The sequence below is a fragment of the Canis lupus genome, chromosome 5 (assembly GCF_048164855.1).
Source record: "Canis lupus baileyi chromosome 5, mCanLup2.hap1, whole genome shotgun sequence".
NCBI lineage: Eukaryota > Metazoa > Chordata > Mammalia > Carnivora > Canidae > Canis > Canis lupus.
Window position 1 is genome coordinate 69,903,784 of NC_132842.1, and position 26,863 is coordinate 69,930,646.

The 26,863-nt window shown below is 43.0% G+C and overlaps 1 protein-coding gene and 1 long non-coding RNA gene across 5 annotated transcripts in view; both read left to right on the top strand.

The window, feature by feature from the left end:
* The window catches only part of LOC140634018 (uncharacterized), a 54,251-nt gene extending 46,313 nt beyond the window's left edge, over nt 1-7,938 (top strand). Inside the window, exons 2-4 of one of the 3 annotated variants that reach the window (XR_012031582.1) lie at nt 905-1,054; nt 1,603-1,675; nt 7,279-7,938. This is a non-coding gene — a long non-coding RNA (uncharacterized lncRNA). Of the gene's footprint in view, nt 1-904; nt 1,055-1,602; nt 1,676-3,311; nt 6,060-7,278 lie in introns of those variants that run through there. The other 2 variants (XR_012031583.1, XR_012031584.1) reach the window with 2 other exon arrangements.
* A 3,539-nt stretch (nt 7,939-11,477) lies between these two features.
* Nucleotides 11,478-26,863, top strand: part of PTP4A2 (protein tyrosine phosphatase 4A2) — a 31,556-nt gene continuing 16,170 nt past the window's right edge. Inside the window, exon 1 of one of the 2 annotated variants that reach the window (XM_072827332.1) lies at nt 11,478-11,809. The gene's annotated coding sequence lies outside the window, so the exon portion shown is untranslated. Of the gene's footprint in view, nt 11,810-15,537; nt 16,091-26,863 lie in introns of those variants that run through there. The other variant, XM_072827335.1, reaches the window with a different exon arrangement.

The following is a 26,863-nucleotide window of genomic DNA, read 5'->3' on the forward strand; positions in this document are numbered from 1 at the left end:
GGCTAGGATTTCTATTGGGAAGGAAGGGACCAGATCTTCTGAGCTTGTTCAGGGTCTCCATGTCACCTGAGACCCCTTCTGTGGCTCCCTCCCCCTAAGTTTCTCAGTTCAAGGATAAAGGGCCTATTCATCAAGACTCAGGGAGCTGGGTCTGGAAGCTGGCCCTGGCATCAGCTAGGGATTAGTCCCTCCCTCCTAGAGCCTGCCTTCCCTGCCGCTCCCTCAGGACTCACACCTGGTATCTCTTTCCTGTGTCCCTGAGCCATGGCGCATGAGGCCCAGGTGGACACAGTACTGCTTTGTCACATGATTTCTTGTGCTGCGTGCCCCTGCTGTCAGAGCACACTTCCAAGGGATCGTGTGGAATCCAGGCTCTGGTAAACACCCAAAGAGAAGGAAGTGGGCCAAGCAATGAGCCCGTGATTGCATCAGGGATGACGCACTCCCTGCCTCTCCCCACCTCACTCTCAGGGGAGCCCCATGGGGATGGGCCCAGGCCCTCTCCCCTTCATTCAGACCAGGAAGAGAGGCTTAAGCCAAGGTGATAAAAGGGATACTGGGGAGGGAGAGAGGGACATGGATCTTAAGCTGCACCCTCCTTGGCCTGGGAGAGACCTAGCTAACACTTGTGAAAGCTAAAGAAAGCACAAAGGTGGAGTGGCTGGAGGAAAGAAGGAAGAAGCCTGGAAGAAGGCTGGGAAAGGAATGTTTACCAAAAGCAAACCAGGTGCCATGTAACAACAGCAATAGTATCTGACTTAGGACACATCAGGCACTGGGGCAGGAGCTCTACTTGTTAGTAAGAAGTAAGCAGCATTTTGCTACATGCTGATGCTATACATTACCTCGTGTAATTTTAGCAATATTCTTAGGAGTTGGTATGATTATGGTTACCCTTTTACAGGTGAGGAATCTCGCTCAGAAGGGCCAAAGTTCAGAATTATCCAAGGTCACTCAATTGAGCATCGGAGAGTCGAGGTTTGAATTTGGGTCTCTCTGCTCTTTGCTTCATCATTATATATTAATGAATGCAACTTTTCTCAACGAGACTAAGGTAGTTATCATTAGCTTTGGTTTATAGATGGGGAAAGTGAGGCTTGGGAGAATGAATTAATTTGCCTGGGGTCATAGTGGAAGTCTCAGTTCTTGACACCCTTAATTTGATGGCTTCATGCTCAAGGGGAAGGAATCCTTGCCGGAGTGTTCCTAAAAGTGCTGCTCAATGCTATGTGGGTACCATATTGGTTCTCCCTTCCCTATAAGGTCATCTCTCTGGGCAGTGGGCACTGGCCGCTGAGAAGACACTTATATTGGCTCTGCTGACCCAGCTGTCCCTCTGGACTGCTGCCTCTCTGAGGGCCAACTCTGGCTGTTCAGTCATTTCTCTGTACCTGCCAGTGCCAGCCCAGACGAGGGGTTCATCGATGAGCTGGGATTTGAACCTAGGTCTTTTGGGCTCTGCCAAAGCCATTTCCACTCCTTCCCCTTGCTGCAGAGGCCTCTCACCTAGTGAGGCTTTAGTTACATAAGCTCAAAAGCAAACAGCCAAGGCCGGCCAAGCTAACTTAGAATCCTTCCCTTGCCTCCCCTTTCCTTTTCCAGAAGCCAAGGAGAAACATGAAAGCTCAAATGCGCCCTGAACCACTCTCAACCCCCAAGTCAAGGAATGCAAAAGGTGAGAAGTCGCCATGGCAACAGCAGGGCCAGGTGTGGTGGTGAATACTTAGCCAGTGCCCGCAGCATCAGTGGGGAGGGCCTGCCCAGTGCCTGTCAGAGGGTTTGCATTTTCTGGCTGCAGAGGAGCTGCATTTCATTTGTTCCTCTTAACACTACATTACAGGAAACTTTTGCTTTTCATCACTTCCATTTTTTTATAAGTGGAAGGGGGGGGAACCCCACCTTCCTCCCCTTCCAGCCCACTCAGAGAAATGCCAGAAAAACACCAGCATTCCCATCAGAGGCTCTGTCACCACTGGTCATGAAACCCCATCATCACCTAAATTGATCTATTTTAAAGGTTTGTGAAAACTGCATCAATTGATTTTTCCCATATCCCTTCTATCTGTTATTTCTGTGGCTTCTCTTCTTCAGTGCTGCATTTCCTGGGAACAGGAGACCAAGTCTATATGAAAACTTGACACACTCTTATGTGGTTTGGGAACCAAAAAATGAAAGTGTTTGAGAGGGTACCAAATTGTTTTTTTCTTTCTTTTACTTATTCAGGTATTTATGTATTTATTTTTACCTGGGGTCTGTTGAAAAAGATTTGGTTCACGGATTCTAAACTTAATTTAGCTCTGGGACTTAATCACTATTGAGCAGAGAATCTTATAACCACAGGTATGGAAAGAACCTTAGAAGTTACTTGGCTCAGATATAACACTGTATGTTAATTATACTTCAGTAATAATGATAAAAGAAGTCCCTTGGCTCAGAGGTCCCCAGACTTTTAGACGTCATCAATAGTCAAAAGTTTAAAAAATGAGGAGGGTATCTGAGCTTGGGTTTCCAGCTTTTAGTTTGGTCAGACAAGAACATTCAAGAAAAACAACTATCATGTACTACAACCACTGCTTCATAAAAGAAAGAACATTTTAATACAAAAAAAAAAAAGAACAAAAAACAAAACAAAACAAAACAAAAACAACCCACCAAACAAGGAGGGATATACTCTCAGAATGAAAGGCTATCTTTTTTTTTTTTAATTGGAGTTCAATTTGCCAACATATAGCATAACACCCAGTGCTCATCCTGTCAAGTGGAAAGGCTTTCTTTTAAGCTAAACAAGTTCAGGGGTTCCTGGTTGGCTCAGGCTGTAGACCATAGAACTCTTGATCTTGGGGTTGTGAGTTTGAGCCCCACATTGGGTGTAGAGATTACTTAAAAATAAAATCCTAAAAAAAAAATAAATCCAACAGATTTGACATATAAAAATTCACCACTTTATCTTTAATTTCTTCCTTTCCCCATGTACTAGCACCAATCTGAGGATGGACATGTGAGAACCACTGATTTGTTTTGTGGGTCCTATCAGTATCTCTTGGGGATGGTGGGTTGGCCTTTGCTTAGGTGGCTGGGGCACTAACTACTTTACTTCTTTGGATAATTGAAGCTGTTACTTCTTTCTCATCATTCCTGCCCTTCCTCAGACTGGTTAGTGTCCTTCCTACTTGCTCCCTTATCTCCCCTGTGGATACCACTTTTGTGGTACTTATCTCTGTGTTGTAACTGACAGCTGACACATCCATCCACAATGAGATTGTCAACTTCTTGAGGGCAGGATCTACCTCTGTTCACCCTTGCCTCCTCAGGCCCATCATGTGGCAGCAGCTCATCAATAATTGTTGACTGAAGGAATGGATTTCTTCCAACCAGACCAATGATTTTGTGAAACAAAGGCAATAATAATCATGAAAATAACTAACATTTATTTAATGTGTACTATATCCTAAGCACTTTATGTCATTTGGATCAGGAACAGGCTGTTATGTCAAAGCACTTGGAATAGGATGAAAATGATAATTTATGAAGCATGCTGTTTTAAAAGGAACGGTTTCTCTGGGAATTTGTCATACAGAATTCCCCTAAAAGGGTTCCGAAATGCATGTGCAAAAATGTCCATTGCAGTACTGCTTGTAATAGCAAAATATTGGAAACAATCCAAGTATCTATCACTAGGGAACCTGTTAAGTAAATTATAGTTCATCCATACTGTGTAGGCAGCCTTTAAAAGAATATAGTAGATCTAAATGCACTGACATAGAAAACTGTCCAAGACATATTGTTAAGAGAAACGATCCCATTTTTGTTAAACATACCCATGAGCGCGGGTGTGGGCATGCATGTGTAAATGAATACACAGAAAAAAAATATGAATGTGCAGAGAAAAATCTAGAGGAGCAATATAATACAAATTGTTAAAAGTGGCTCCTTCTCTGGATATGACTGTGGGGGACTTTTACTTTATTAAATATTCATCTCTATAATTAAAAAATATTTATAAGAAGCATGTCTTATTTTATAACAGCTTTATTAAAGTATAACTTACATACCATAAAATGCATATATTATTTTTAAGGCTGCAGGGAGAACAGATTTTTTAAAACCCCACTGGAGAGGCACCTGGCTGGTTCAGTAAATGAAGCAGGCAACTCTTGATCTCTTGGTCATGAGTTCAAGCCTCACATCGGGCATAGAGCTTGCTTAGGAAAATAACCCCTGCCACTGGAAGGAAAGGCTTCTGACATTGAGGCTAACCTGGTCTTTTGTCCCTTTGCCTCTATTTCTGTTCCCTTCCCCACAAGGGTCCCCCCTTCCTCTCCTCGGAATCTCAGTATCTCTGAGAGGCCTGCGACATTCCTTTTCTTTACCTGGGTTTATAAAAGGGGGGGTTGCACTAGATGATTTCTGCTGTTCTTTCAGACATTAATTCAGGGATTCATAGTCCTTCTGCTCTCCCTCTTCCACCAAAACTCATTTTTAGGAAGGCTCTTATAATCTTGTTCTCATTACATGAAAATGGCTGGTGAAATCCAGTTTATTTTTCTCTCTTGTAATGTTTGCATTTTGACAATAGATGAACTATCATCTTGGCTTGAAACCAAGTAAGAAACCTCCAGTTGGGGATCCCTGGGTGGCTCGGTGGTTTAGTGCCTGCCTTTGGCTCAGGGCCTGATTCTGCAGTCCTGGGATCGAGTCCCACACTGGGTTCCCTGCATGGAGCCTGCTTCTTCCTCTGCCTGTGTCTCTGCCTCTCTCTCTGTGTGTCTCTCATGAATAAATAAATAAAATCTTAAAAAAAAAGAAAAAGAAAAAGAAACCTCCAATGGTGCAGTTTATATGCACACAGATGAGAATAGGGTAAGGAATAAGTTTTGGGGGCCAGGGCAACATCCTTGAAAAACATAGCAGTAGTCAAATTAGGATCACTGATGTGGAGATGGGTACTCCAGGTTACCACTAGGTAAAAGGGGACCCCCTTGGAGGGGAAGTCAAGATTCTGGCCTTAGCACTTGACAGAATTAAGACAACTGTGCACCATTGGGGAAGGAATCTTCTCGATTTCACAATGTGACCTTGATTGCCTCATTTAACCTAGTACTTTGATGTCTCAGTGTGTAGAAACATTATCACAGTCAGAGAGCACATTTAAACATTTATACACACACAGATAATCTAAGTCACTCTGAAAGAGGTTGCCATAATGAAGAGAACATACACCGTAATCCAATGTCCAGGTGGGTAGACGCAAACCACATTCTCATCAGGAGCAGCAGATGGCATAGTGGTTGAGGGTGTGGGGCCCTGGAAAAATCCTCACTGGGTTCAGATCCTGTCTCTATCATGTATTGGCTGAGTGACTTTGGTCAAGTGGCTTTGCTGTTATCACAGTTTCCATAGAAGGATAATAAAAATTTCCATGTCCTAGCATTATTTTGAAAATTAAATTAGTTCATACGTATCAAATGCTTAGAACAACAGTCCTCGGCACAGAGTAAGTACTCAGTAAATGTTAGCTGTGGCCATCATTACCTCCTAATCCCTTTGTTGGGAGTTGCAGTTCCAACAGCACTTGCTTCAGTTATTAACAAATTCTTTTACATTTTTTGACTGCCAAACGGGGGAAATGTAGTCTCGAGGTTAGCGGAGAATGCTGTGAACTGCACCCAGCAGGACGGGCTGGTTCAAGGCCTGGGTGCAGGGCTCCTCTGGGGAGTCCACCGCGCGGGCCCTCAGCACCTACCGCCTGGAGCACATCCCCGCCTTGTCCGAGCCGCCCTTGTCCCATCTTGAGGAAGCTAAACTAAGGTGGTTGAGCTACGTCTCTAAACTTTTCCTTCTCCGTCGCTGCCAGTGCCTGAAGTCGTTTTCTCTCTGGGTTTCTGGCTGAAACCCAGTTACACCTGACTGCGGCGGAGATGGGGATCCGGAGAGCTGATTGGCCGCGGGAAAGTTCCTGAAGGAGGCCGCGGCCTTCCAGGGCACTCAGGCCCGAGCCGGGATTCCGCCCCAGCTCTCCGGCTCCTACCGGCTAGAGGAGAGGCAGCCACGCCGGAGCGAGCCTGGCGGCCCGTGGGAATTCACAGCTCCCTTCCCTCCCCGCCCCCCGCCAGCACGCTCCGCGGGGGGCACGCTGCCCGGGGGCCGGTGCACCACTCTCCGGGGCTCCCCGCAGCCGCTGATTGCCCGGGGAGAGTGTGTGTGTGTGTGTGTGTGTGTGTGTGTGTGTGTGTTGGGGGGGGGGGGGGTTCCAGCAGCCGGCGGAGTGCGGCGCCCTGCCCCCTCCGCCTCCGCCCCTGTACGAGAGGGCTGTAAAATTCCGGAAGAGAGATTAGAGGCAGGGGATGGGTGGGGCGGTGAATCAGTACATTCCTTCCTCCCCCTGCCTCCTCCTCCTCCTCCTCCTCCCCGGTTATCACTTTGGGAGGGGTGGGGTCCTCCCGTGGCCTTCTCCTGACCGGTCCACAGGATTGGGACAAGCCAAGCAGTGCTGGGCGGGAGCCTCCCAAGCTCAGTTCAACTTTGTAGAGCCTGGATCGCTTCTTTTGCGGCTCCTGACCCCATCTGGTATAGAGGGTGGGGAATTTGGGTCCTTGCTTCCAACTGGGTCCTTTCCGTAAGAGTAGTTCAAGGGTCTCGTTAAAGGAAGGGAATCTGAAAGCTCAGAGAGGTTGGGTAACTTGCGCAAGGCCTCACAGTGGCAGAGCCTGGAATAATCCCAGCTCCCCTGGTTTCATCAATTTCCCACCAGCTGCAGTGCCCTGCAGCTTCCTTTACTTTGGGACACTGAAAAGGAACACTTGTTAGGGGGTAGGGAAGTAGCATGCATGGTCCACTTCTTCCCTGTGAGGTACTATAAATATATTGTCATTAATCATTTAATTTTTTTCACAATAACCCCCTGAGAGAGACGTGATCACCATGGCCATATTACACATGAAGAAACTTCAGAGGTCAGGAATTCTAAGGGGCAGAGCTGAGACTCCTGCAGATGGTACAAAACAATGGTTAATGTTTATATAGTGATGGACAGTTTACAAAGCACTTTCAAGATCTTCATTTCAGAGCTATCTCATTTCACAGATGAAAACAGAGGTTCATCGTGAAGTTAAGCCACCTGTCCAAGGTCACAAAGCTAGTAGTAAGTAGCAGAGCCTGCAATTTTGAAATAAACTCTACAACCATAGTAGCAGTGCTTATTCCATTTATTCATTCCACAGTGCCAAGTACCATGCTAATAATTGTAATACTAGCTAATATTTATTGAACACTTACTAGGTGTCCAGCATCGTTCCAAGTTATATATATGAATTCCTGTGATGCTCAGAACTACCTTTGGAGGTAAGTACTGTTACCTTTTCCATTTTACAGATGGGGAAATTGAGACTAGATGAAGTAATTCCCAAGACTACCCAGGAACTAAATGGCAATGCGAGGATGCCAGATGAAACAGTCTACAATCCCAGGGTGGGTTCTAGGCACCTGGCTTATGTCCCCACCTCTGTCTAAACCACTTCTTCAAAGGTCTCCATTTCTTTGCCACACTACCATTACTTCTTCGAACTCCTGTATGTGGCAGACCCATACAGCTCCTGCTCTTAAGAAGCTAACTATAGGGACGCCCGAGTGGCCCAGCAGTTTAGCACCTGCCTTCAGCCTGGGGTGTGGTCCTGGAGACCCAGGATCGAGTCCCACGTGGGGCTCCCTGCATGGAGCCTGCTTCTCCCTCTGCCTGCGTCTCTGCCTCTCTCTGTGTCTGTGTCTCTCATAAATAAATAAATAAAATCTTAAAAAAAAAAAGAAGAAGCTAACTATAAAACTGGCCAAGAGGGATGCCTGGGTGGCTCAGCAGTTGAGCATCTGCCTTCATCTCGGGGTGTGATCCTGGAGTCCAGGGATTGAGTCCCGCATCAGGCTCCCTGCGTGGAGCCTGCTTCTCTCTCTGCCTATGTCTCTGCCTCTCTCTCTCTCTGTGTCTCTTATGAATAAATAAATAAATAAAATCTTTAAAAAAAACTGTCCAACAATACTGCTAACTTTACCTCACAAAGATTAATAAGCTAATGGCAATTGGAAGGTTTCAGCAAAGGTACTGGATAAACTCAGGGCACTCATTATGTGGGAATCTCACTGCCAAGGGTGGTTCGCACCATATAAAGGTGCCTGCAGCCCAGTTCCTGCTGTTTTGAGGGGTGCAGTCATCCCTGGGAAACCATTTGGGTGAGATCATTTATGTCAGAGGTTAGAGTATTTCCCTGCTTATCTGGTTGTGTCATGGTATCAGGGCTTTCACTCTCAGAGGTGGGTGTTTCCAACATCTCAGAAGGGGTTCCAGCCTACTCTGAGAGACACAGTTATTGATTGGAGTCAAAGACTAAGATGCTTATTTGGGCTTCAGAGGCAGACACCTGAATCCTGGGTCTCCTACTTCATCTCTCTGATCTTCCAATCCCCTTCCCCCCCCCTTTTAAAAAAAGATTTTATTATTTATTTGAGAGAGAGATTACAGAGAGAGAATGAGAGGGAGAAGCAGACTCCCCGCTGAGCAGGGAGCCTGAAGTGGGACTCCATCCTAAGACCCTGGGATCGTGACCTGAGCCGAAGGCAGATGCTCAACTGACTGAACCACCTAGGTGCCCCTCCAATTCCATTTATTTATTTATTTAGATTTTATTTATTTATTCACGAGAGACCCACAGAGAGAGGCAGAGGGAGAAGCAGACTTCCTGCGAGAAGCCTGAAACAGGACTCCATCCCAGGACCCCGGGTTCACACCTTGAGCCAAAGGCATACACTCAACCACTGAGCCATACAGCTGCCCCTCCAATTCCTTTTATTTTTTTTTAAAGATTTTATTTATTTATTCATGAGAGACAGAGAGAGAGAGAGAGAGGCAGAGACACAGGCAGAGGGAGAAGCAGGCTCCATGCAGGGAGCCTGATGTGGGACTCAATCCCAGGTCTCTAGGATCACGCCCTGGGCTGAAGGTGGCGCTAAACTGCTAAGCCACCAGGGCTGCCCCTTCCAATTCCTTTTAAAATGAAAGTAATAATACCTTTCTCATAGGGTTGTTTTTTTAAAAAAATATTTTATTTATTCATGAGAGACCGAGAGAGAGAGAGAGAGAGAGAGAGAGAGGCAGAGACACAGGCAAAGGGAGAAGCAGGCTCCATGCAGGGAGCCCCATGTGGGACTTGATCCTGGGACTCTGGGATCATACCCTGAGCTGAAGGCAGATGCTCAACTGCTGAGCCACCCAGGCATCCCTCATAAGGTTACTTTGGTGGTTTTTTGTTGTTGTTGTTGTTTGTTTGTTTTGTTTTTTAAAAATTTTATTTATTTACTCATGAGAGACACAGAGAGAGGCAGAGACGCAGGCAGAGGGAGAAGCAGGCTCCATGCAGGGAGCTTGATGCGGGTCTCAATCCTGGGTCCCCAGGATCACACCCCGGGCCGTAGGCAGGCGCTAAACTGCTGAGCCAACCGGGCTGCCCAATAAGGTTATTTTGAAGAGTAAACTTGACAATATATTTTAAAACAGCTTATCCAGGGCTTAGAAAAGAGTAGATACTTAATAACTCGTAGCCACTATCATAGCCGTTATTGTTTTCCTTATGTTGTTATTGTATTATTTACTAACATTTTAGGACCAGGCTGAGAGCTAGATGAGGGAAGATGCATTCATTTGTTCAACCATGTACCTGATTGCCCCAAGTAGGTCATTCTAAGGAGGGGGGAGAATCATGAAAATAGACATTTACTATTCACTGTGATAAGTGCTATGATAGAGGATTGCACAAGGTGTTTTGAGATTTTAGTGGAAGAATCAATGACCAGAAGACTCAACAAAAGTTTTCTGGAGGAAGTAGTTCTCTGTTTCAAATCTGTGCTTCCAGGAAGTGGAAAATGCTGCCTGCTGGAGGCAGGCAGAATGCAAGGGGCAGCTGAGCCTGTGCTCCTCATCCAAGGGCCTTGATTCTGATCTGCAGCCCCTCCTTTCAGGGCCTCTCAACTCCCACACAGTCCTGCCAGCCAGCCAGCCTTGCCCTGGAATACCCTCTCCTGGGCCACCTGCTGGTGGTGAACATCTTGGGTTCTGTTCTGTGGCTTGATGTGGCTGAGTCATAAGACCTTTCTTTTTACTGTTAAGCTTTAATAGAAGCCTTCTGGCCAGGAGCAATGCCTCAGGTCTACCTTGTGGGGATGGCCTAATGATGTCTACTGACCATTGCTTCTCCCCACAGGGCCAGATAAACATGTGTGTGGTCTGGTGGGGGGAAGGATGCAGCCCAAGGGGCAGGGGGCTCTTCTAGGTAGATGCCAGTTCTGGGCAGGTATGACTTCCTAGGATGGATAGGGAAGACAGAGCCCTGGTACCCCAACTCTCATGGATGAGCCTCCCCCTCATCCTCCCAAGCCAGTCTCCAGTACCTCTTAGTCTGGCTGCCCTCCAGCAGTGGCCCAGACCAGCCTCCTAACTCACCGGTGACCACATTTTCCAAACCAAAACTTAGAACTCGTGGTCTGACAAAGAATTTAAGAATTTCTGGTCACCTTCCAAGAGTAAGAGAGAATATTGGAATCTCTAGGCTAATCTCTGTCGTTAAAGAGGACATTAGGTTGGAAATCTTTAAATTCAGGATTTCCTCTTAATCAGGAATTGTTCATACATTATATCATTGAAACGTGAAAAGAGCCCCAGGAGGTAGCTAATAGCTATTTCCATTAATAGTTGAGAGCACTCAGAGAGAGGAAATAACTTGCCCAAGATGCTACGTTCCGGAAGTTTGAATTCTGGTCTGTCAGGAAGGGTTCTTTGGGGTGTGTGTATGTGAGTGTGTGTGTGTGTGTATGTGTATGTGTCGCGCGGGGATGGGACAAGGAGAGGCGCAGAAACATCTTCGCAACTGCAGAACTGCAGACACGCACGCTATTTATTTGGGGCCTCGAAGAAGGGCAGCCAAGAACCGAGCTGCCCCGGTTGTCACTTCAGAGTTGGAAATCCCCGAGCAAAGGGCTGGGTGGCCGCCCCATCCCATCAGGGTCTGGCCCCAGGCCTCCCGGCTCGGGATGCGGGAAAAAGCCCCTCGACTTTGCAGGTCACAGCGCGGCCGCCGGGTCTCGCCTCTGCCCAGGTGCGGATGCGGAGGCCGCGGCGTGGGCGAACGACTCCCCTGGCCACGTACCGGCCCCCCCTCCCCGGTCACATGGACGCGCCTTCCGCAGCCGGGAGTGCGGAGAGGAACGAACCACGAGGAGGAGCGGGGGAGGCGCCGAGGGCAGTGGGTCACAGCCCCGCGGGGCAGGTGGGCGGGCCCAACCGCGCCGCGAGCCGGCCGGCCAGCCAGTCAGCGGGCGCGGGGGGCGGGCCAGTGGGCGTGCGCGCCGCGCCCCGCAGCGCCCCCTGAGGGGCGGTGGCGGGAGCTGGTTCCGGCTGCGCGCGCAGCGGTGGTGGCGGCGGCGCGATCGGCCGGGCTGTAACCGTCGTCCGTCCGGTAGCGGCTGGAGCGGCAGCGGCGGCCGGGCACGGCGCGAGGCGACGCCACAGGGCAGCGGCGGCAGCGGGGCCAGCGGCGGCAGCAGGAGACGCAGCGGCGGCCGCAGCAGCAGCAGCAAGACGGACTCGTGGACACGCGCCGCCGCCGCCGCCGGGCCAGGCCGGGTGTCGCGCGCCGAGGCTGGGGGGGAGTCGTCGCCGCCGCCGCCACCGCTACCGCCGCCGCCGCCGCCGCCGAGGTGACTGAGGAGAGAGGCGCCTCCTCGCTCCCGCCGCCGCCGGACTTCAATGCCCAGTCCCCAGCTCGCCAGCGTGAGTGCGCTCCTCCCGGGCGGCCCCCGCTCCGGCTCCCGGGGCCTCGGGGAAGGGGAGGGCGGGAGGCGCCGCAGCCATTAGTGCAGGCCCGAGACACGTCCCCGGAAGGAGGGCCGGGCCGGGCCGGGGGCGGGGGGAGTGCGGCCGGGAAGCGTGGAGAGCGAGGGTGGGTGAGGAAGGGGGGACGGTGCGTGTGGAAGAATGTGGAGTGTCGGGAGGGAATGTGCGTGCGTGAGGGGGGACGGTGTGAGTTGGGGAGAGGGCTGGGTGTGCGTGTGCGCTGAGGGAAGACGGAGTCGGGGCGGGGAGTGTGGCTGAGCGACTTGGGGGCCGTGTCCGGGGGCAGTGCGTGTGGAGGACAGGGGGCGTGGGGGGCAGTGCGCGGGGGCGCGAGGGGTCGAGGGGGAGAGGGGGGAGGTGGGAGAGGGAGGGCGGCGAGTGTATGGGGTAGAGCGGGGGAGTGTGTGTGGGGAACCTGAGTGCGGTGTGAGGAGGGAGGCCGGGGAGAGGATGAATGGCAGCTGAGGGAGCGTGGAAGGGTGTGCCTGGGATTGTCCAGTGTGTGAGCGGGCGCCCTGGAGGCTCTCAGAGGTCGTGGGCGCCGTGTGTGGCGATGGTGAACCCTGCTCCTGGCCCTCAGTTCTTGGGTTCCACAGTGAGAAAACGGTATAGGAATCGTCCTCTGGCTCTGGGATTTTTAAAAGAAAAGTCCTTCTTTTTTGGTGTGTGTGTGTGTGTGTGTGGAGGGGCAAATGCTTTGTGACATCGATATAAATTTCTGAATTTGTCAAGGACATGGTGGCCATCCCATCCTAGTCTGGCGCTCTGAGAGCTAACTAAAACAGTCTTGCGTAGTATTGCCCAGGGTCCTAGGCTTTCGCCTTCCGAGTGTTCAGAAGCATAGGCTGTTTTGTAAAGTGCTGCTAGTTTTTCAGGCGAAAGGTATTTTATCGTTGCATAAATGGGAAGAATTTTTATTAGGTTTTTGGCTCTTTTCTGCTCTTCTGGAGAAATCTTTTAAGAAAAAAAAAATAATGTAGCACTGATGACGAAGAACAACCAGAGGCTAGTTTATTATTCCCTGGAGTTTGTCAAGAAGCATATAAAGTGTCTTAACAGTTGTAGCACCACTACTGTAGGCATGCTTGTCTGTTTGGAATTACTAAACTACAACTGCTGCTGGGTTAGAATATGGTAGTTATTTGCTGCCATGCTCTGTATTACAGAGTAATTTCAGACAGGAAGTGAGTGAAGTTATGCCTTGTTCAGTGTGCAAAAGGAAATGAAGGCTACAGAATGACACATTTTTAAGGCTTCAGAATCACTTGCCAGCGTGCCATTGTGCTGGTGAAGATGGTGAGAAGTTGTTTGCCCATATTCTAATCTTGACATTTTAAAAATTGTTTCATATTGGATAGTAAATGGACATTGTTACAGACTTTTGCCAGATTCTTGTGTTGTGGAAGTAGGGGTTGTTGATAAGAGTACCTTGATACCGATTTTACACTTTAATGATGAGAAGTTTCTCAGAAGTTGGAAGTCTTTCAATAGGATAAGCAAAGAGTATGGTAGTCCTTTTAATAGTAGACCTAATAGAATTATAGGCCAGAACATCAGTGTATAATTAGGAGTCAGAAATTGTTTTTCTAGAGTGTCCTTTTTTTTCATCACTAGCATGCTTTGTGCTTTCAGAAATAGTAAATAGTATTGTTAACTAATATTTAGTGGGAGATTGGATTAATTAGTATTAAGGGTCTACTGTGTACCAGGTATTTTTACACACTCTCACTTAATTCTCAGTTACTATAAAGATGGTTGCATTTATTTGGCACATACTGAGTGGTTTCTATAGGCTAGGCACTTGCCATACAGTGATGAGCCCTCGATGATTTACAGTGATGAGATGAAGAGATCTAAAGACTCAAAGAAGAAGTTAAGTAACTTGTCCTAGGACACAAGATAATAAGAATTGGAGCTGGATTAAAAACCCAGGTCTGACTCCTAAATCCTTGGTTTTTCCACTACACCATTACCACCCTCTCAATAGGTTGTCTCACTTTGAGGTTTCTCAACCACACAGTGACCTAGCAGCTTGTACAGATGAGAAGTGTTGAATTTAATGCAGAAGACTAGATGGCTGAAGGCAAGGGGATCATTTAGGAGATGCTGACTTGAGGCTCTTTGGGGCCTAAGCTAGGCTTTTATGTGGGTGGAGATTCTGCCTTGAAACTCTTGGGGCCCCAGGGTGTGTGCTTTGAGACATAGTTTTTATGAGGCACCTGGGATATGTCTGGGAGAGGAAAGTCTGATTAAAGAAACCCAGCAGCCTTTTATGTTTTTTATTTTGGGGGAGAGAAAGAGTGTATTTATTGGGGCATTTATTGGCGCTAAGAGTCAACTAGAAGTTGTCACTCCTATGTGAAAGTCTTTCTGTTCAGCTGTATGAGATATTTAACTCAGGAGATTGTGAAGATCAAATAAGAAAATATATGTGGAAGTACTTTGTTAATTATAAATTGAACTACAGATTCAAAATATTACCACTAAGACCTTTTTTACTAAGGCAACAGTTTGTTATATTTGGTAACTGGAAAAAGCTAGCATTTAGGACACCTATACAAATGAAAAATTGTTTAGAATTGCTGAACTGGGTCTATTCTGACTCAGAACAGCAAAAGTCAAACCACTCCCTCCATGAGTCAGTCAAGTAATATTTAATTTGAACTAACTAAATTTATAAGCAGAAACCATTTACAACATCATTGAACTTTGGTGGCACTAGGGAAGAGTAAACGTTTGAATGCTTTTGCATATAACTTTCTTAAAAAGTTTGGAAATCGCATATTTATATTTCCTTGAAAAGACATTTGTGTGAAACAAGATAAAATATTTTTAAGATTTAACTCTATTCTATTTATTTAACATTTTGTCTTTTAAAGGTGGCATTTTTGTATGCAGTAGTTATAGAACTATGATTTTTGACACATAGAGTTTAAATTTAGTAGAGGTTTATTTAACAGGGTTTGTACTGTTCCTTTTTGTTGGAATGTGGGATTAGTAATCAGTGAAGCCTCTTACTGCATCTTACAAATAAGATGCAGAAGAACAGTACATAAATTTTTAGCTGTTGCTCTTGGAAGAGTAAAACTTAAGTGAGAGTGAAACCCAAGTTAGCTCAATTTCTTCAAATGCTATGTAATCAGCTATATTACTTAGAGAGGTTGGGGATTTTTAAAAACTGAGCAACTGGAAATCAAGATCCGTAATTTTAACACGGTAGACTTAGTTATGTTTATTGAGTAGGGCCGTAGTAGAGATCTTGAGGTCTTAGGACCCTTGTGAAGTCCAACACGATGTTTCAGGTTTCAACATTCCCTTCTTGAGAATTTTATTATGCTGAATCATAAATCATTTTACTTAATGAAGTTCATAATAATCCTTTGAATAAGTGGCACTTTCATTTGTACAGATAAGGAGATTGATTTATAGAATCAATTGTTGAATTCCAGATTTTGAAATCTAAGTTAAAAATATCAGTAAATAGATGGCAGTAGATGAAAAAAGTTTCCCCTTGAGGCTTAAGGTACTTTTAAATCTCTTGCTAAACTTCATTTTTTAGTTAACTCTGGTCATTATATAGGAATTAAGTGGATATTCTAAAGTTGGCCTTTTTTGTTTGAAATTTAGTTTTTAGGTTTTTTTTTAAAACAATGCTAAAGTTACTTGGATCCTTTTTTGTGAGGGTATGTTGCTGCTTTGAGATGTTTCTTGAGATACTAGTTGGGTTATATAGAAATGATGATTATTCTCTAAATTTATAAAGTGAGAGTCTGTAATACTACAATTCACATAATTTTGTACCTTGGGTTTGTTAGTGAACAGTGGATACCAGCAATTACAACTTTTTTGGGAAATGGTGATTTGAGCCTGTTAATCTGGAATGTTAGAAAAGCCTTTTATCCATTTTCATCTTTAGGGTTAGTATATGTATAGAAGTGTCTGTAGCTTTCTCTGGTTATCTTTTGTTTTATTGACTGAACCACATTCTCTAGCTTCCTTGACTTCCTGGCCACTCTCTTGGGACTTGCAGCCCTATAGGATTGCTTGGTGTAGAGCTCAAGTAGATATTATATGTTTTGTTTTTTGCTCCTTGGAGTTGTAGAGGTCTAAGCTAAACCAGAAACTATCACTACTCTAGCACTTCTAAGAAAGAAGCTACACAGCATTGCAGGCTCTGTCCACTTTCCACAGTTACCCTGTGGAGTTACCAGGACCCAGGTGAGAAAATGACCCTTCCCCCCCCCCCCCCCCCCCCCCCCGAACTGTCTGTTCAATCAACATAGACTGACAGGGTACAAAATCTTTCCTGGGGGTGCCTGGGTGGCTCAGTGGTTGAGCTTCTGCCTTTGCCTCAGGTCGTGATCCTGGAGACCCGGGATCAAGCTCCCTGCATGGAGCCTGCTTCTCCCTCCGCCTGTGTCTCTGCCTCTCTCTCTCTCTCTCTCTCTCTCTCTCTCTCTGTGTGTCTCTCATGAATAAAGAAAATCTTAAAAAAACAAAAACAAAACAAAACTTTCCTAGAAAAAAGACTATGAGGAGTTGACAGATTATACCGACAGTTTTTATGTGATTTTAATACAAATGTTTTTTGTTTTCCTGCACTGATTTCTTATACCCATAGGTTCTGTAACACAGCGTCCACTCCATTTTAAGTGGCCTAGAAACTAAATCTCATCATTTGAATGTATATTTACATTGCACAACATTGCCTTTTGAAACTGCAGAGAAGTTTAAGCTTTTCTACAGCCCTTTCTTTGCTAGTTGAGCCTGTTTTGAAAAAATATTTTGACGATAAGAATGGTCTTTACCTTTAGAGAAATTTAATTCCTTTCATAGTATTTTTGGGTTGAAATTTCATTCTTCTCAGAAAATGTTAATTCTTTTGGCATAAAATGCACACATGATATATTTGCTTTAGCAGATCAGATAAATTGCTTTGTGTTTTTATTTCTGCAGTGGTCAAAAATGTTGGCTCTTAACTAATGTATCGTTTGACAAGAATTCAAATTCACAATCAGTCTGCTTTCTTGTAGTCCTTTAGTTTTAGTTGATATTTGAGCATAAGGTTTTTTTTTTTTTTTTTCAGTCTTTTACAGGAGACATTCACTAGATTGTATCATCACAGTATCCATAAATTGGATTTATATACATATGTTGATATTTACTGTTTTTAGTAGGAAAACAAATTGATGTGTTTTCTACTTTCCATTATTAGTGAAAAGCCTATCATGAGGGAACAGAGTGACTGGTTAGTGCAGAAGGATATGAGTCATCGGTAGGATTTGTCAGCAAATTGAGAAGGATATGATGGAGAAACAATAGACTATAGTGACATTATTCTTCATTCCACACGTGTAGTTACAAACAAGTTTCCTTTTGGTGATTGGTTTAAATTATTCAAATAATTTAGATCTTTCTCGATGAAAGTCACTTCAAATTTTAAGTCATAGACTATAACCTAAATTGTTTCTCTGATGAACTGAGATCTTTAGTTGGAGGTTATCAGCAAGTAGAATTTAAACTCCTATATGTTTAGTAGGAAAAATAATTCACCTATGCCATAGGAATTAGTAAGTTGTCTATTTTTGTGAAGCTTGTTAATTATGAAGCTACTCAGTAGATCATAAGATGCGCACAAACGTGGCCTGTTTGTTTCTTCTCATTGAGCAAAGAGTTGCCTACTGCTGCTCATACTTTTAAATTCCTAAGAGCTTTTATTGCATTTGAATTGGTTTGAAATTCTCAGCATGGTCAAAGCCTCCTAGACTTAACCTAACCAAAGAGTCCTTTCTCAATCATGTTACCATGGCCCTTCACTGATTGTACAATCTTGTCATAAAAGTTTTACCTTTCCTCTGAAGTCTTAATTAATCCTTCTCCATTCTATTCATACTTTGGGTCTTCAAAGTATATAGCATTAATATGAAATTTTAATGTCCTTTATAAAATGTTTTTCATCCACCTGGATTCTTCTAGTATCTTAATCCTCGATAGTGTTTGTATGGTATGCACAAAGAGCTCCACAAATGCATGTTGTAAGATTGGATATGCTGCATTTTAGTATTATTCAGAGGTGGTATATTGTCCGCTGTCTCAGTAAGCATTTGGAGGAAGAGAACAGGAGATTAAATTTTGCGTTAAGTGGGAAGAGAAGGAAGGTGGATCCATGTTGAACTAAGCTGGTGAGCAAAGAATAATAATCCCTTGACATGGCATTATAGAAGTATTTCACCATTTTTACTTTCGTGTTTTAATGTGAAACAACTGCTTTCACTGTATGTTTTTTAAAGATTGCAAATGTTGTGTTTTATGAAAATAAACATCAAGCCATTATTGGACAATTAGTGGGAAGAAAGTATATTTTAAGAAGCCATCAGAAGCTCCAAATAGAATGATTTGGGTTCTGTTTATCTTGTATTATTCTCAGTACATAGAGAGATGGCTGTGAAGTACAATGTGATTTATAAAAAGCAAGTTTAGGAGAGGAAGTGAAGTGTAACTTAACTGGTTTTAGGGGAAACTTGGACCAAACTGCCCTAACAGCAGAAAAATTTCAGGGGCTCAAACAAAAGAATTTATGCTGACAAGATGTAATTTGGAATGTTTTTATTCTGTATCCTGTACATAGTGAGCTTCCTTCTCTTCTTATTGGTGGTGAATATTTGAATAAGACCTTTAAATAATGCTCAATGCATTTGACAAAATGGGGAAATGAAAGAGTTAAGCTGACCCATAAACTGCTCAGCTCTAAAACTTGTATTTTAAATAATGTTAACAATAGCCTGGAAGTTCTTACTTTGCATGCTGCTCCTGTGCTGTAGGTTATTTTGAAAGGTGATTCAAATAACCTTTTCCCAAGTATCTATTTTGCAACCTCAGGAACTCACAGCTGTTACAGTCATTCTAACTGTCCTGATATAGCTCAGAAAATATTCAAGTGGTGTTGACAGGATGAATCCAGGTGTCCCTTTGGATTTTCTCCCCCCTCCCCTTTTCTTTCTTTCTTTCTTTCTTTTTTTCTTTCTTTCTTTCTCTCTCTCTCTTTTTTCTTTCTTTCTTTCTTTCTTTCTTTCTTTCTCTCTCTCTCTCTCTCTCTCTCTCTTTCTTTCTTTCTTTCTTTCTTTCTTCTTTCTTTCTTCCTTCCTCCCTCCCTCCCTCCCTCCCTCCCTCCCTCCCTCCCTCCCTTCCTTCCTTCCTTCCTTCCTTCCTTCCTTCCTTCCTTCCTTTCTTTCTTGATTTTCACTACTGAATTTGCTTTTTTACAATTGGAGTTCAGAATCTCAAATACATTTCTTTATTAGTGAAATAATCAATTCACTGTTTCTGGGTTAATGTATATTAATGTTGGAAACTAAATTAAAATGGTTAAGACTTAAATTGTTCTCCAGGAAAATTACTTAGTCTTTTGAGGTTAAAAGAAGGATGTAAGAAAAGAAGAAAACAAATATTAGAATTTAATTATATGGGAATGCTGCTGAATTTGAGTTACTTTTTATTGTATAAGGGAGATTACCACAGTTATTTAGAAAAATAATATGCTTAAACTTTATAATAAAGAAGCTTGGGAATCTTAAAGTGCACATAAACTAAAATCTTTAAGCATAAAGTCCGCGAAGAGGATAGCCATGATACCTTTGCCTGGAAGTGAAAAGTGTGAATGAATAGAATCAATTTAATAGAGCTTTTTAGCTTAATTTGTAAAAGATTCACTGAAATCAATAATACCCAATATTAGAATTCTGCTGGTAGGATTTTTAATATTATTACGGGTATTCAAATAATTTTTTAGAAAAAGTGAAAATTGGCTATAGTCCTGTTACCTCCATTTAAATTTTATTTATAGAAGGAAAAACATTTTCGGACAATGAATTCAGCTGGAGAATTTGCTAATCTTTAGAAGAACAGTACAGAATTGAAAACTAAATATTTTCGAGTATGGCATGAAAATATTTAATATAATTTTTGTCTCAGAGTTATTTGTAGAGGGTAGGAATTTCTAGAAAATGACAAGTACTTCTAATCACTAGGGTACATACAAATTTGAAAACCACTCCCTTTTCGTGTGAGTGGGAACAGGGCCCACAAGACTTCAGTAAATAACGGTTACTGTTCTCAGAAGCAGGTGCGATTGTTGGTTAATTGCTTTCCTTTCCTTTCTGAGTGGCAGGCCATGTATCTCATGCTGGTTCTGAAATGTTAAGATATTTTCCCACCATCAAGGTCATAATTTCTTTTTACATAAGTGATTATTGATTTCTGTACTGGAACTTGATTCTCAAGTTCCCTCCTTAAATGAGGAAGTGGAAAAGTGGGAATAACCAAGAGAGTAACTATGAAACTTTTTTTTTTAGCAGTAAAGAAGCTATTTTTAGCTTGTTTACAGATATTTTGGATTCCAATTTGTGTAGAATTTAATGATACCTCTTTTCCTTATCAGCTCCCCGGGTCTGTATAGTAGGGGATGGCAACTAACATTAATTTGAATTGTATACAATTTTAGTTTGATAAATGCAACCATAGAGGGATGAACAAAGATAAGTAGCAGAGAAAGTAGAACTATTATTTCCATAAGGTTCTGATGAGATGGGAGTAGATTTATCAAAGAGGAGTATGATTTCAGTTTGAGACCAGTTAACTAGAAAACTAATTAGCAAAGTTAAGTTCTATTTAATGAACAAGTTCTTAAGATACCTTTTTTTCCCAAATGGTCAGAATGCAGTAGATACAGTAGTACTTTATGGATGAATTTCTCTACTTTTCTTCCTTTATAATTGTGATGATTTTATGGTTTGTTGTTTGAATAGTCTCAGAATATTAAGTTAGGTTTCTGTTAGTTCTTGCTGTTACTCAGGGCCTTAGCTCTTTTTTCATAGACCTCACATCCAGTTTGTGGACAGATCTACCTTAAAGTGTATCTTTTTTTTTTTTTTTTTTTTAATTTATTTATGATAGTCACACACACAGAGAGAGAGAGAGGCAGAGACATAGGCAGAGGGAGAAGCAGGCTCCATACACCGGGAGCCCGACGTGGGGGATTCGATCTCGGGTCTCCAGGATCTCGCCCTGGGCCAAAGGCAGGCGCCAAACCGCTGCGCCACCCAGGGATCCTAAAGTGTATCTTTTTTTTTTTTTTTTTTCCTAAAGTGTATCTTGAAACTAATGTGTTCTTACGCTGTCTACTGCTGCTACTGTGGTCCATGCTATTTCTCTTGGATTATGGCAATGCCTCTTACCAGATCTCCCTGCTTCTACTCTTCCTACTTGTATAATCTGTCTCCACATAGCAGTGAAAGCGGTCTTTTTAAACATAAATTGTCACTCTTGATTGAAACTGTCTCATTTTTCTTGTAATAAAGTCCAAATACTTACATTGTCCTGTAAGGCTCTCTTATTTCTTTGACACCCTATTCATTCCATTCCCTTTTGCTCCGGTAGCACTGGCCCCCTTGCTGTTCCTAGAACACTCCAAGCATGGCCCCACCTCATAACCTTTGCAACAGCTAATCCCTTTGCCTAGAATGCTCCCTCAAATATGTTTGGCTCACACCCCCAGGTCTTGGATAAAATGTCACTTTTTTCAGTGAGGCCTTACCTGATAGCCTTATTTAAAATGGGAAGCCCTCTGCGTTCTGGCACTGTAGTTTCCCCTGCTTTGCATTTTTGTCCATAACAGTGGCATATTTTGCCTTTTTCTGCCTTCTAAAGTAAAAGATCCACTCTGATAAGAATTTTTGTTTACTACTCTTGCACTTTTAAGCTCTAACACAGGGCACCTGGGTGGCTCAGTTGGTTGAGTGCCTTTGGCTCAGGTCACGATCCTAGGACCTGGGATGGAGCGCTGCATTGCGCTTTCCCTCTGCCTGCTGCTCCCCTTGCTTGTACTTTCTCTCTGTCAGATAAACAAAATCTTTTTAAAAAGTACTATGACACATAGTATGTGTCTAATAAATACTTGAATTATTAATTGTTAAATTTATTAATAAATTGTTAATTAGCCAAATTGTAAGGAAGATGTCTTAACTCTTCATAAGAATTAATTTTTTTAAAAGATTTTATTTATTTATTCATGAGAGATACACAGAGAGAGAGGCAGGCTCCATGGAAAGAGCCTGATGTGGGACTCGATCCTGGGACTCCAGGATCACACCCTGGGCTGAAGGCAGGCACTCAACTGCTGAACCATACAGGTGTCCCTAAGAATTAATTTTTAACTATAGACAGATTATTCATACTTAAGAGAGGTGCAGGGTCCTTGCTGAAGTGAGATGAATTTGTTTTAGGAAGAAATTGTTGCAAGGTTTTAGCCTATATGCACTGTATAAAGGTTTTAGCTTTTTTGCACTATAATGCTTTCATGTTGCCTGTTTGTACAAACCAAGCTGACTTAAATTTGCATGACTTCCTGTAGAATTTCTGGTAAGAAAAGTAACAGTAAATGTATGCTTCCTTGTTTTTCCAGAACTTTGCCTTTATATTTTTTTCTTAGATCTAGACTTCTTTATTGTACATTTATATTATAATGTATTGTTTTAATTTGATGAATTCTGGCATAACCATCAAATTAGAGAGTTATATCATTTACTTCAATAGAGGATTTCTCAGTGGAAAACGTGATGTGGGGGGATCCCTGGGTGGCTCAGCGGTTGGGCACCTGCCTTTGGCCCAGGACGTGATTCTGGAGTCCCAGGATCGAGTCCCACGTTGGGCTCCTTGCATGGAGCCTGCTTCTCCCTCTGCCTGTGTCTCTGCCTCTCTCTCTCTCTGTGTCTCTCATGAATGAGTACATAAAATCTTAAAAAAAGAAAAAGAAGGATCCCTGGGTGGTGCAGCGGTTTGGCGCCTGCCTTTGGCCCAGGGCGCGATCCTGGAGTCCCGGGATCAAATCCCACGTCGGGCTTCCGGTGCATGGAGCCTGCTTCTCCCTCTGCCTGTGTCTCTGCCTCTCTCTCTCTCTCTCTCTCTCTGTGTGACTATCATAAATAAATAAAAATTAAAAAAAAAAAAGAGAAAACAATGTGAGTGGATTGACAGGATTTTTATTTATTTTTTTTAAAGATTTATTTATTTATTCAGAGAGAGCGAAAGAGAGGCAAAGACACAGGCAGAGAGAGAAACAGGCAGAGAGAGAAGCAGGCAGAAAGAGAAGCAGGCTCCACGCAGGGAGCCGGACGTGGGACTCAATCCCTGGTCTCCAGGATCACACCCCGGGCTGCAGGCAGCGCTAAACCGCCACGCCACCGGGGCTGACCTTTTATTTATTTATTTATTTTTTTAAGATTTATTTATTTACTTATTTATTCATTCATTCATTCATTCATTCATTGAGAGCGAAAGAGAGGCAGAGACACAGGCAGAGAGAGAAGCAGGATTGACAGGATTTTTAAAAGGATGCTTATGTTTGGTTTGCCCTCAAGTTCTCTATATATATGTTTGATTTAGAATTGGAAATCCCAGAAAAGAACCTGAATTTTACTCAGTAATTTAATTTCTTTAACAAAGAACAAAATTGTCTGGAATTGTGTAGGTACGGGCCTGCCTGGGACAGAGCTCTCTTAAGGCTCTTTATAAGCCTATGGTTATAGCACTTTTGAGAACATGGTTAAATTGTAAATCATCGTAGGGTTCTTTATCACCCTAGAATTAAAAAAAAAAAAAGAGGTAGTGCATGTACATGGGAAAAACAAAACATTTCAAAAGGTATGTACTATGATAAAGTAAATCATGCTTCTGGCCTTCAGCTCCTGTCACCTTCACCCCGACAACCAGTTACCTCTTTGTAACTTTCCAGATTGTTGATGGGTTTGAAAGCTAATGTAGCACTCTCAAATATTTCAATATGTACTGTTCATACTGTCATGTGCTCTTTTCAGTTATCAGTGTCTCAGCTTTCCATATTTCATATAGATCGGTTTTATTCTTTTTTAACATCAGCATAGTTTTCCATTTTAAGAATATGTAATGATTAAGTGATTGTTGTTGTTGTATTCATGCATTTGAGTTTTTTGATTCTCATCGAGTTTAGATGTTAGCACTAGAGTATCAACACAGGACATTTAAACTCTAACATAAACCTCTTCAAAGTTTTTAAGTAGCCTCTGTTGTGTTCCTTAGTCTTACTGGTAGTACACTATCTTAGCTTGGTTGGCCTCTGCTTGCTTGTTCTTCCAGCCTCTTTCTTCATTCCTTTTGCTCTTTCTCTTTTCCCTCCCTTCTTGATTTAAAAGGATTTCTCTGTTACAAACCATTTCTTCTAATACTGCAGTGAAGTCACCTTCTTTGGTTAAAAATGGAAATGTTGCATAGGAAATGGGAATGTCCCAAATTCAACATTTAAAAGGTTCTATAGGGATGCCTGGGTGGCTCAGCGGTTCAATGTCTGCCTTTGGCTCAGGGCGTGATCCTGGGTCTGGGAATTGAGTCCCACATCAGGCTTTCCATGGGGAGCCTGCTTCTCCCTCTGCCTATGTCTCTGCCTCTCTCTCTTCCTCTCTCTGTCTCTCATGAATAAATAAATAAAATCTTAAAAAAAGAAAAGGTTCTATAAAGGTAAAATCACTTAATGTCAGAGAGACAGGTTTAGAAGAAAGTTTTCCTGTAAGATGTACAGGTGCTGAGTTTATGCTAAAATACAAGGCTATAACTTTTGAGTACTTTCCAGCTGTGGTAGACTGTTAATGATTTTTTTTTACAGACTGCTTTGTATTCTTATGTCTGTTACAGGAATTAACATTAGTTTATCTGAATTGACAGGTGCAAGAGCATTTAACTGTTGATGCATAGTTGAACTCTTGGGGGTGGGAGAAGGAACAGAAGCTTGTTTTTATCATGTATCTGTTAACATTGATAGAACATACTGTTTCGTTTGATGGAAATTCCTTTGCCGGGGATCTCAGTGTGTGTTAAGAATTGAAAATCTAATAATGAATCCTTATCTTTGGAAGTGGTCCTTCCAAAATGAGGTTGGAGGAGTAAGATGGCATAAAACTTGTTCTCTTTGCTGAGCAGACAAACATTGGAGACTAGGTAGAAAACTTAATGCTAGAGATGTAACCTTTCAAGCCTGGCCATCACTACAAAGCAGGTCTTTCAGTGCCTTTACTCAGCTGACACACATATTAGCATGATAACATCATTTAACCAAAGGGATTCAAACAGGTTAGAATTTCCTTGTGTTTTGCTTTTCACTGCATGCAGAGCATTGTTCTTGAATGGTTACTTTAATAATCTTTTCTCCCCTTATTTAAGGTCACAGAGTTGTAGATCAACATCCAAGCAAATATTTGCAGAAAAGTTATAGTTACATGAAGAAGATTATGACTTGAAAAATATGTGGATACCGCCATAATCAAAATTGAAGGAAAAATGAATAGTTAGGAGACCTGGGTTCTTGTCTTTGGTCTGCTACTAATTAGTCATGTGGTCTTAGTTAATTCATTTTAACCTCTCTTGCTCCCAAACATCATCTTGGGTTTTTTGTTTGTTTGTTTGTATTTTAAAGATTGGAGTTGTTGTTGCTCTCTAAGCTTCTTCTGGCTTTATTTTTATTTATTTTTTTAAAAGATTTTATTCATTTGACAGAGAGAGAGAGAGAGAGAGCGCGCGCATGCACAAGCAGAGGGAGCTGCAGGCAGAGGGAGCTGCAGGCTATTAGCTGAGCAGGCAGCATGCTGTGGGACTTGATCCCAGGACCCTGAGATCATGACCTGAGTCAAAGGCAGATACTTAACTGATTTAACTGCCCAGATGCCCTTCTCCTAGCTTTAAAATTCCTTGACTGCACAAGGAATACCCTATGAAATGTGTGATCTAAGGTGCCTGTGTTTGGGGATTACAGTTAGGAAAGTGGTGGTACATATTTTTTTCTTAGTTTGAATATTAGAAGTTTCATGATTTTACTGTAGTATATAACCTCTGCTGAGGTTAGATTGCCATTTTGAATTTCTTACATATCTTTCATATTTTAGGAATGTTTTAGTTTTGTGCTTTTGTCCATGGTAATATAGTCACAAGCATGTAACTTACATAATGCCATAAGAATATTACAAAAGACTTGTGAATAGAGTAGGCTTGAAAGTTTGTAGGCCTTGGTTCTTTCTTAAATGTATTTTAGTTTCTTCCTGAAAATGGTTCTATGGCCCTCTTTCATGTCTTTTTCTATCTGGTCAGTCCTCTTTTCAGAGACTACTAAATAAGCATTTATTGGTGGATTAGAGAAAAGGCAAGTGAAAGAACTTAGACCCTGTCCCTATTTCCAGAGCTATTTATTTCTGAGGATGTATGTATGTATGTATGTATGTAAGTAATTGCTGCACCCAACATGGGGCTTGAACTTGACCCTGAGATCAAGAGTCACTTGTTCTATCAACTGAGCCAGCCAGGTGCCCCCAGAGGATTTTTTTTTTTTTTAATTTTTATTTATTTATGATAGTCACAGAGAGAGAGAGAGAGGCAGAGACATAGGCAGAGGGAGAAGCAGGCTCCATGCACCGGGAGCCTGATGTGGGATTCGATCCCGGGTCTCCAGGATCGCGCCCTGGGCCAAAGGCAGGCGCCAAACCGCTGCGCCACCCAGGGATCCCCCCCCCCCAGAGGATTTTATGATTATGTTGATGCTCTGATTAGCTAACTATAAAGACGATGATTTTGTTGATACTCTGAGCTAACTATAAAGATTGCTGTGTTTCAGTGCAACAGGCCCAAAATTATATTAAAAATTCTATCACTTTCTCACCTTGTTTTTGGTATGGGCAGAAGAATGCTGTGTGAATCAATGACCTTTAGATAAGCTTTTGTACTCTTGAGGTAGTGATGTGTTGTGAGAAATAGTTAAAAGGTCACCTGGACTAGGGGTGCCTGGATGGTTCAGGCAGTTGAACGTCCCAACTCTTGATTTTGGGTCAGGTCATGATATTGGGACCATGAGATCAAGCCCTGCATTGAGCTCTGTGCTGAGCATGGACCCTGCTTAAAGAGTCTCTCTCTCTCTCTCAC